The sequence below is a fragment of the Triticum dicoccoides genome, chromosome 7B, assembly GCF_002162155.2.
Source record: "Triticum dicoccoides isolate Atlit2015 ecotype Zavitan chromosome 7B, WEW_v2.0, whole genome shotgun sequence".
Taxonomy (NCBI): Eukaryota; Viridiplantae; Streptophyta; class Magnoliopsida; order Poales; family Poaceae; genus Triticum; species Triticum dicoccoides.
The window spans coordinates 777,573,843-777,584,790 of record NC_041393.1 but is presented as its reverse complement, the minus strand read 5'-3'; the positions used below and the strand labels follow the sequence as shown (position 1 = coordinate 777,584,790).

At 45.5% G+C, this 10,948-nt stretch overlaps 1 pseudogene; it reads right to left on the bottom strand.

Moving 5' to 3' along the window:
- Positions 1–3,604, bottom strand: part of LOC119340287 — a 9,015-nt pseudogene extending 5,411 nt beyond the window's left edge.
- Between the last annotated feature and the right edge of the window lie 7,344 nt (positions 3,605–10,948).

Sequence of the window (10,948 nt, the reverse complement as noted above, 5' to 3'; positions counted from 1 at the left end):
CTTACCCACGACACAGCGCCCATTCGTTTCGCGCGCGGGAAGGCAACGAAGTTCAGTTCAAAAGACCGCAGCGGAGTGGAGCAGCCGCGACACGAAGTTCCTTACCTTAGCTGGATCTCGCTGGTGCCACCTAAACGGTAGGTATAGGCGGCGGATGTCTGACGTTTGGAGTTGTCGTTCGTGCACCTGTCCCCAATAGAAGAATGAGTGATCCCTTCCCCTGCGCATCATGGCCTTACCACTAGGTACCCGATGGCCAGCGGGGGATTCGGTATAGCAGCTCACGTTCGTTTGCGCTTCGCGTTCCCGCTGGACTGGACACGTGTTAGCTGTAGGAAGTATGGTTACGAAAGTGACTTCGGTTCGCCAGTTCAGGCTCAACTCCTCGCTTTATGTTAGCGGACTTACAGGTCGGGCCGGGGCTCCACGCTCTTTCTTTCTGTGTGGGACGATGCCGGGGAATGTGTCGAGGCGGCGAACAACAACAAGACAACTAACTACATTTGCTTTTTCCCTCCATGAGATGAGCCAGTGCATTGGACCGATGGATAATAGAACTGAGCTGGCCAAACGCTTGGGCGCTCTACATACGATGTAGAAAAAATAAGATACATATCGATTTCTTTCTGATGGATCCAGAATAGATAGATATCTTGTATCATCAATAGATAGAAAGAGGTCAACCCTTATTATTGATAGAAAACCTTTTGATCTATCAGAACAGATCAGGCCATCTATCAATCGATTTGAATCATCTCGCTTTTCGTTCATTTCAGCCACGCCATAATAGCCGCCACAATAAGAAAGAAGCAAGCGAAACAGCTAGAAGCGCTCGCTTCGCCGCGCCCAACAATTCTTATTCACGGGAAAGCCAACCGAAAGATTCGATTTGGACTTCGTAGAGCCGGTGCTGCTGCTGTCTGCGTAGGGCCGTCCCCCACTCCCGTCCCGGGGTGCTAAGGGGTTTTGTTTTAGGAACAGACGGCGGTGTTTTGCTGACGCCTCGAATCGACGCTTTTGTTGCGACATGCTAAGTTTTCTCCCCTATTGCTAGTAGGTTGATGGGTCGCACGCCCGGCACACATGTTTTGGCCTTGCTTGTGTGTCCATAACTCAAAATAGGTGACCTGACGGCCGCCGCCCGACTAAACATACCAATAGTCACCAAATTCATATGGGCTACTGAGGAGTAGGCAATGATCTTCTTAAGATCGAGCTGTCTTAAAGTGGTCAAGGAAGTATATATTATAGCAATCGCGCTTAGAGTATAAATGAAAGGAGTGAAACAAAGTGTCGCCTCGGGAAACATGGGTATGGAAAATCTTAAAAACCCGTAGGTTCCCAATTTTAAAAGAATTCCAGCCAAGATGACGGATCCAGCCGTAGGTGCCTCTACATGGGCTTCGGGTAACCAAATATGAACTGGTACCATAGGCACTTTGACGGCAAAAGAGGCGAAAAAAGCAATCCATAGAAGGATTTGGCGCCGCTCACTAAATTCAGTGGTTAATAAAATTTGTAAATCGGTGGTTCCTGTTTGGAGAAGAATCAACAGAATAGCTAATAGCATAAAACAGATCCCAGTAAAGTATATAGGAAAAACTGATGTGCTGCCTTGATCTTTCTTTGTCTCGAACCCCATACCCCTATAATGATGGTAGAGTCAGGGGTAGCCCCAAAGCGGAATTGACCGGTGGTAGTTGGTCGAAGCTCCAGTGGGTAGCCACTCCCTTCTCACGGAACCGTACGTGAGACTTCCGCATCATACGGCTCTGTCCCGAGCTTCCGTCGTCGGCCCTTGTCATTAGACCACTATGCTTGTCTTTTCCGCCTTTACTCTCGAATCTTTTGCTTCTCGGGTGGTGGCGAACAATGCTGCTTGCGTAGCGGGAGATGCCCGCCCGTCGTTTAGGCCTGCTTCCTGCCCGAAAGAAGGCTAGCCGGACTAGTGGTAGGGGACCCGACCGTAAAAAACCCTACCCTATTCTCGAACCCTCTGCCGAGCTCTACCCTACCCGCATTTATTTGGAAGGGGGCCAAAGAAATGTCTCCACCTGCTGCCAACAGTCTTTCTTCGGAATTCTACTGAACGGGTTGATCCTCCCCTCCGTTTGTTTTAGCAACTTATCCTAAGGTCTCTTCGCCAAGAACTCTCCGGCAACGACAGAGGAACTAACCTGCCTGACGTGGCGGGGCGGCTTTTTTTTAATAAGACCTGGACGATTATCCCTACCCTCGATAGCTTACGAGTTTACGTCCATCCCTGGTCGGGTACAGTTTCCTTTATTTTTATCCCTTGTAGCCGTTACCCGAATTCGCGCAAGTGTGTCCACACCCCCCCTGACTTGACGAGGAATTCATTCTCGCGAACAAACACACCCCTACACACACCTAGGAGCACCCCTTCCTGCATATCCATACAAGACCTGAGTAGGCGGGTCGAGGTCCTACGAGGTACCCACTACTCGGAGTACCCTCCCACCAAAAAAAGATGTGTGGTTCGGTGGTTCGACCAGAAATGCTATGCTTACGCACAAGACTACCCCTCTTCCCGAAAGCTTCGCGGGGACCTTTACTACTTTATGACGACAGGGGACCGCCCGTAGGGGGTTTACTGCACAAGGCCCCTGCAGAGGAAAAGCTTGATCCCAGCGAATAGAAGATGCTCAGCTCCGCACAACATAGGGATTGGCACGCTTTCGGAAAGAACATAGAATAGTAGAGGATCCAGCATGCAGGACACGGCGATCATTAGAAATTCACGAATTAGAAATGCTGTAATATACTCTTTCCCAAAACTTCTCATACCAGATCAACCCACTGAAATGCAAATAGGGATCAGAAATGTGGTCAATATCACGAAGAATAATGAAAGACCGTCTATACCCATATACAAATGGATGTTTTCATAAGGAAGCCATCGAAGGCTTTCCACAAATTGAGATTTGGCCGTAGAAGGATCGAATTGTATCCGAGGAACAGGGGGATACAAAAAAGTAATAAGAGAAACGCACAGACCAATCAATCGTATCGGTCTTATTGAAGAATTTGGAATGAAAAGAGGAGTAATGCTTCCTAGCACGGGACAGAGAATAGGACCACTTAGATCGAAATAGCATTCACAGAAATGCTCTAACATAGAGTAGAATTGAACATTGAAAAGATTAGTTGACAACAGTCAATCAAAAGATGGGGCGCCAAATTACTAAACAATAGGGGTCTTTCTGTGCAAGTCAGCTGAACACCGTAATTGATGAGTGAGTAGGTGGGTTAGGTGCACCCCTCGCCCAGTGGGAAGTCATGAGGCTAGCCCCCCCCTGAATGAAGAAGTAGTGGGGCCCCCTGCCCGCCCACGTATGCGCCTTTATTTAGATTCTAACTAAATATTCTACTGAACTTTATCCGGGAATCTTTCTAAAGAATCCATCTGGCAAAACGAAATTTGTCGATTTCAATCTAAGGTGCACCTTGCCTTTTTCAGGTAGCTTTGTTACGCCTATTCAGCTAGGTGGGGCATTGGTCATAGCCGAAGTCGAAGGGAAAAAATAAGGTAATGAGATGATGGTGCCATCAAGAAGTTTTCGACGAACGTAGTAGCGGCCAAAAATGAAACTCTTGCATGAAAGACTGGATTTGACGCAAGATGAATGGCGTTGGGGTTTTTCAAATGAAACCCGCGATCAGAAAGTCACCAACGGAGCCATACAATCTATCTAGTAGTGTGCCATGGCACGGTACTCCGCTTCGGCAGTGGAAGGAGCAACTGTCTATTGCTTTTATCTCATCCAAGATAGTGTGTTGTCTCCCCATAAAATAGATAAGCCTGTAGTTGAGCACCTATCTGAAGGCCCAATCGGCATCAGTAGTTGCACGCAACTCTAAAGAAGACGATGACGGAAAAAAGGACGGCTCGAGAAAAGGTACCTCGAATATATCTAAGAATCCGATGAACTGCTGCAAAGTGAACTGACCGGGGGGCAGCCATGAAAGGCTGACTTTCTTAGGAAAAGCCATCTGGGCAAGAGATCGTCAGATAAACCAAACCGCCGACCTACTGTCTGTACTGCGTCGGATCAGATAATGGTGAGCCATCAGTCGGACGAAGTTTAACGTAAAGCTCCAAGGGAGTGTCAACAGTCTTCTCATCATTGAGTTAAGCTCAAGTGATCAAGTCATGACGTTATTTGATCTGAGATACCAAATATCCACGAGGAGAATGTGCGACCTCCAAGCCAAGAAAAGGCTTAGGGCGCGTCAGCGCCTTCATAGCAAATAATTGATGAAGGCGACACTTGATCAGCGATATGGTAACGGAGTAATCACCAGTCAGTTTGATATCATCAACATACAACAACAGAATAGCACGTCCTCGAGGATAAACTGATACGAACATGGCCGAATCATGATCACTCCGAGCAAACCCTGCCTGGATAACATAACCACTGTGCTGAACTTCAAAAACCGACGCTATCGGGGCTTGTTGAGACCATAGATCGCTTTGCGTAAAGGACAGACAAGAGAAGAAGTCAGAAGGGCAGGTTTTCTTTCATCCGTCTTTTCTAGGTGCGCATCTCCATCTACTAAAAGTAGGGGTGGTTGCCATAGATAGATTGGGTCATTCGTAACCTGAGCAATAACCGATGCTACTACAGCAATAACGGAAATAACCGATGCTACAGCAGAAACTAAAGCTATACGTGGCGGCCCCACACGCAGCTTTGTTTAACAAGCATCACCCTTCCTTTCTTTTCAAATGCTTCCTCAGTCAATCAGCAGCTTATTCGATTCCTATTCTTATTAAACATCTGATATAGATGGTGGGAACAATGAAGCAGATTCTTCATCTGTAGGTTGCAATCCGTATGATTTCTTTTCTCGATCTCCTGCTTGTGTTTCACCTCGCACCTAAGCATCACGTTCCTAGGGACAGAGACATCTACGCTCTAAGGCAATCATAGTACTACCAGCATGGCTACATCGTTCTGCAGGCAAGCTTCAACTTCAAAGTCACCTGATTTGGCACCAGCCAAAGGAGTAGGAACAGCAGCTAGGAAAGCACCATTACCATCCATGGGATGCTTTGTGAACAGCCCCCTCTGTTCAATACCGATACCTGTCAGATTCCATAGCTGATGAATCTCTTTCTTTTTCCACTCTTTCCCCGTCACGCAAGACGCTTTTCTGGCACAAACCTAGTAGTTATTTGTCCTGCTGATCTTGGGTGAACTGATGACACTGATGCTCCAAGACCAAGAGTTTTCACAGCCAAAGCTATTGAAGCTGCTCCCTCCCATGAATCACAGCTTTCTGGACGCACTGCTTGAACACCATGGAGCAAGATAGAGAAAAAACTCCTATCCCAGTTGATCGAGCTGAACCCACCCACCGCCGGGCAGGTGCATCAGCCTCTTCTTTCTAGTTTCCGACAGGGCTACCCGCACTAGCCTCTGACCTCTACTCCAAAACCTGAACTTCACAGATCCGAAGCCTAAACCTTCACTACTTCCATCACTTCACAGAGCAGGTCTTGTTTTCAAACTTGCTTTCGGGTTAAGTGCAGAAAATCAATTCAATATTCCTGTCATTGAGGATCTATTAGATGAGCTACATGGTGCACAACTGTTTTCCAAACTTGATTTGAGAACAGGTTATCATCAGATAAGAATGAGAAGAGAAGACATTCCAAAATTTTAGGACATATTTTTGTCATTATGAATACTTAGTGATGCCATTTGGACTCACTAATGCACCTGCTACCTTCCAATCTTTAATGAATCATGTTTTTGCTCCGGAAATACCTTTTGGTATTCTTTGATGATATTCTGATATATAGCAAGACCAAACAAGCTCATCTCAAGCATCTAAAGTTAGTCCTGGACATTCTAAGGTCATAAAAACTATATGCTAAGATTAGCAAATGAAGTTTTCCTGTCCCTCAAGTGGAGTATTTAGGGCATGTTATCTAAGGATAGGGTCTATCTACAGACCCCCACAAAATAGTTGCCATCAAAGAATGGCCAGCACCTAAGACTATCACTCAGTTGAGGAGTTTTCTTGGTATGGCTGCAGAAAAAGAAGATTTGTCAAGAATTATGGGATAAATTCTAGGCCACTTCATGACTGTCTAAAAAAAGAATCATTCCAGTGGTCAGATGCTCAAATTGAGGCCTTCACAACATTGAAGAATTGTATGGTCACTGCTCCTGTTATGGCTTTGCCTGATTTGACCCTACCATTTACTTTTTAAACAGATGCATCAGGTCAAGGTATTGGTTCTGTCCTCATGCAACAAGGCAGACCAATTGCTTATTTCAGTAAAACCCTTGGACCCAGAAATGCAGCTATGTCAACTTATGATAAGGAGAAGCTTTAGCTATTTGTGAATCCTTGAAGAGATGGCGCCACTACTTTCTTGGTTCCCAATTCTTTTATTGATCAAAACTGATCAACAGAGCCTTAAATACATCACAGAACAAAAAGTCTCTGAGGGCATCCAGCACAAGCTTATGTGAAAATTGCTTGAATTCAATTACAAGATTGAATACAAAAAAAAGAAAACAAGGTTGCAGATGCTTTGAGCAGAAGAGATTCTCTTATGATGGCAGTCACTGCAGTTACTCCTGCTTGGGCTTCAACTGTAGAAACCAGCTACACTAATGATGATCACTGCAAATCTCTGCTTGAGAAGCTCACTGTATCAGCCAATGCAGCACCCCCTTATACTCTTCATTCTGGCATTTTGAGATATAAAGGAAGAATATATGTGGGATCAGAAGCTGTTCTTAAACACCAAATCATTGATTCACTTCACAACTCTCCCATAGGAGGCCATTCAGGCATTGTGGCTACTTATCAAAGGGTAAAAAAGCTATTTGATTGGCGCCAGGCCAGGAGATTGAAACTTTTCTACATGAGTGTGCAGTTTGCCAAAGAGTCAAGGGAGAGCATTGCCACTACCCTGGTCTCCTAGATCCACTGCCATTACCTACTTCTGCTTGGACTGACATCTCCCTGGATTTCTTTGAGGGTCTTCCCAAATCATTGGGCAAAGAAGTCATATTGTTGGTGGTGGACAGGTTCACTAAATATTCTCATTTCATTCCCCTTGCTCACCCTTATACAGTACAATCAGTCTCTCATGCTTTCATGAATAATGTTTTTAAGTGGAATGGATTGCCAAAGTCAATAGTCTCTGATAGAAACTGGATATTCACAAGTAACATGTGGCAGGCCTTCTTCAAAGCACTGCAAGTGAAATTGAGGTTTAGCTCTGCCTATCACCCACAATCAGATGGCCAGACAGAACGTGTGAATCCGTGTGTGGAAAATTACTTGCATTCCATGGTTTTTCAGCAACCAAGGAAGTGGGCTAGTTTGGATCAAGCAAATGCCACTTGGGAGGATGCCAACTTCATCAAAGGTCTCTTTCCGGAGTTCTATACAGCTCCTATTCGTGGTTGGTGCCCTAATTCCAACACTTGACAATGCTTTGGGGGAGGTATTGTCATATCTGAAGATTACTGTACCTAACTCTCGATTGAATTCAGAGTGCTGCCTTTACTTCATCTGCCGTGAACGGAGCCAAGAGGCTTGCGTTCATTTCTTCAGTTACTCGCCTGTTTACTTTCCCCAGTAGCCCAGGGTCGGGAGCTAGGACTTCTGAGGTGAACAGTCCCTCAAAGTAACCCTGTATCAGAGATGCTAACTGGTCATTACCTTCGATCCTGTTGTCGTTTGAGTCATTCAGAAACTTTATTATGTTCTTCTTTTTTCTCCGTTGCAAAATGATGTGATGAAAGAAGCTCGTATTTCGGTCTCCATGGCGGAGCCAATTAGCCCTTCCTCTTTGCAGCCATTAATCCGAGTGCAAACTCTCTCAATTAAGTGTTGGAAGCAGTCGCTCCTATCCACTCCAAACAGGGAGGGGAGCCCCAAGTATTTGTCAGTGAGCGATTCGGTGACAATATTCAGCAGGTTGCATACCTCTTGTCTGTCCCCCCTATCTGTCTAAGGGTCCTTGGTAAAACTCTCTTCATTGAAGGCAGTACGTGAGTATCCATCTTATCTACGGCCTGCGGGTCATCCACATGACCAAAACAAAGGGTACGAAAGCAGTGAAACCGATATATCTGTTGAAGGCGATCCCACCGGTCCTATTTATTAAGTTGCAATGGCGAGTATCTTTGGACCCCAAAGAGTTGTATAAGTTGGAAAATGGAGATTTGCCTGTGGCATTGGCCGTTGGGCAGCTAGCTATTGCATTTGAAGGCTCCACAGAAAGAACCCGCAGGTACTATTACGACAGGTGGCTTCAAATCCAGTTTGTTAGTCGTTTGCATCTCGGTTAACAAAAATAAGCTGGAATCCCTCCATTCGTAGATCAATCAGCTAAAGTTGTTAAAACAATGCCCCGGTAAAAAGGTAGCAGAAGGTCGTTCTTTCTTACTCTAAGTTGCACTCAGGTGCTGCCGTTTTAGAGCTAGGCGATATTCTCTGTGTAAACCAGTATCGTATCTGTTCGATATGGACCATTCTATAAGTATAGTCATTTCAGTCTTCCTCAAAGGATCTCCGATCTATTGTGCAACCTTCCCTTCGAAACCCACCCCACACGAATACTTCTACCCCTTATCACAGCTCCAATGCCCACAGGCATCTATCTCTAGCACAAATCTTTTACTGAAATCAGGGAGAACCAACACAGGGGCCTCAATTAAAGCTTGCTTGAGAACATCAAAGGATTGCTTTGGCTTGTCCACACAAATGGTACTCCTTTCTTTGACAAGTTCGTGAGAGGTCTCCTAATTATGTATATACAAGATGAGTCACATCTTGACCGGAGCCATGCGGAGCACAAAAAGTGAAGAGAAAGGATTTGTTCACCACTTTAAGCCAAAAGATAGAAATGAAAGCTGTTCCCATAAAATGAGATTAGATCCCGCAAGTGAGCTATTTATACCGAAGCTTACAAGAAGCAAAGTTGAAACGGGAGCTTTCCCACCACGGCATCCAACTCTTCTCTTCCGTAAGCAAAGGGGCTTTCAACGAGATAGGGAGCTGTACAATTTCACCCGTGGGTGGGGCTGGCTACGCTTGCTAGATTGGATCAAATATACGTGTCCTACGCTAGGCGGAATCGTTGTTTCACTCCTCCAAGCGTTCCTTGCCAATGGGTAAAGCCTTTATCTATCACTTCGGTCAGAGACATATTAATTACCTTTTTTATCCTTGGACCCTTGAAAGCTCGCTTCCCTTCCTGAACTGAGGGAAACCGGTGCCTGAGAGATCCGTTATCTGCAGTCTCTGAGCTTGATTGCACATCTTTTCCTGCTCATACATGTGTTTTTGCACGCTTGAGACCTCCTCTTTCGCTTGGCTATCCAAGGAAAGATGTCTTACGAGGTGGGTTGGACAACGTACGTAGTGAGCCTGCTGCTATCAGTGTGAAGATGAGCATCTATCTTTCTTTTCAGGATTTAGTGTGTGTGTGCTTGTTCTTAAGGGAACGTGCAAATCACCCAATCATATCAGGATGGATCCAATGGGTGTGATTTTTGTCTGTATTGATCACTTACCCACGCTATAAGAAGAAGGGCGTCATGGAAGAGTTTGGGGTCCAAAGCCACACCTTCTTTCCCCCATAGGAACAGAGGTCAGGAGCTGCCGGCAGGGCGCTACATTCAATCTGACTGATGGCTCAAGATAAGTACGAGACGTACTTGAGATAGATAATTTATGTATTTCGCTATTTCGAATACCTAAACTGCTGCTAACAAGAATAAGTACGGAGAGATTGGATCTCCCTGGCGTAGTCCCTGAGAAGGTTTGAATTCCTCAAGACGCTTCCCATTGAAAAGAACCGAGAAGGTAACTGAAGTCACTAACCTCATCACCATAGAAATCCCACCTTCGCTGAAAAAAAGTGGGCTGGATAGCCGTCCGGACCAGGGGCCTTTCAGGGTACATCTTAAAAAGGTCACACTTCAGAACCAGTAAAGGGCGCAGTCAATTGCTCATTCATTGCCTGAGATACTTTCCGAGGAACTGTCGACAGAACGAACATCCTCCATTCTTTCAGTACCTTCAGCAGTATAGAGATGTTTAAAGAACTCATTCGTCATCCCACTCATCTCCTCTGAAGGGACAACGAAGGATTGTCTGAAGTAGGACCTATTCATAGCTCATTTCAAATGGGCCAAAGAAACTAGGGCCACAGAGACCCCCCCTGTGTCATGAAAAGAGACACTTTCGGTAGTCACAAAACCCTATTTTAAGAAATAAGTCATTAGATCCCGTATCAGCTATAGCAGTGAAGTTCTCATAAGCTTTCATCATGTCGAGCTTTAGTGCACACACCTGATCATCTCGTGCCTCTTATATAGTTTCTAGTTTAGGAGTCCGAGCTGGAAGAACAAAAGGTGGAGCTCCGCCCTAGTGTTACCCTTTGCCTCGCTCTTTAGAGGCATGAGTGGTCACAACTCGACGTAGTCTAGCAGTTCTATTTGGCGCACGAATTGCGTATAGCAAAGTTGAAGAAGGCATTCTAGGAGCTAAAGGCGTCTCACTCGTCTCTCATTCGCTCGATGCTTAAGTACTGGTTTGCTTCTACGTCTACGGTTGAAGTTGAAGGCCTCGGATTCTGAAACCTGTAGAGCTTGCACGGTGAAGAACAAGTACGTACTTCATACGAAGAAATGGTAGTCGGACTCCTCTGGTTTTCTCCACAGTAGGAGTAAGCATAATCCTAAATCCGGCCCAATGGGCTATATTTCTTTAGAGTAATCAAAAAGTATGCTTTTGTCGGAGGGAGATTGCCGGGTCTATGTAGAATAGAGAAGCAGCAAAAGAAAATAAATTGAGTAGCCAAAGGCCTCGTGCACAGTATGGAAGGAAGAGGAAAAATGCACGGTACGCAATGTATGATGATGAACGTATGGAGTTAGTTCGG